This window comes from Elephantulus edwardii, unplaced genomic scaffold (genome assembly GCF_000299155.1).
Source record: "Elephantulus edwardii isolate Elephantulus edwardi_28Jun2011 unplaced genomic scaffold, EleEdw1.0 scaffold00129, whole genome shotgun sequence".
Classification (NCBI taxonomy): domain Eukaryota; kingdom Metazoa; phylum Chordata; class Mammalia; order Macroscelidea; family Macroscelididae; genus Elephantulus; species Elephantulus edwardii.
In genome coordinates, this window is record NW_006399879.1 from 3,915,689 (window position 1) to 3,915,958 (window position 270).

The following is a 270-nucleotide window of genomic DNA, read 5'->3' on the forward strand; positions in this document are numbered from 1 at the left end:
GCCAGTGACCTCAGGTCTGACGGTGGGGCCTGGACAAGGCTTCCATTGTCCCCAGACCGATGGTGGGGCCTGGACAAGGCCGCCAGTGACCTCAGGTCTGACGGTGGGGACTGGACAAGGCCGCCATTGTCTCCAGACTGATGGTGGGGCCTGGACAAGGCCGCCAGTGACCTCAGGTCTGACGGTGGGGACTGGACAAGGCCGCCAGTGACCTCAGGTCTGACGGTGGGGACTGGGGCTGGACAAGGCCGCCAGTGACCTCAGGTCTGA

At 65.2% G+C, this 270-nt stretch overlaps 1 protein-coding gene across 1 annotated transcript in view; it reads left to right on the forward strand.

Annotated features, from left to right (window-relative positions):
- The window catches only part of UVSSA (UV-stimulated scaffold protein A), a 41,891-nt gene that overhangs the window by 34,960 nt on the left and 6,661 nt on the right, over positions 1–270 (forward strand). The window lies entirely within an intron of this gene.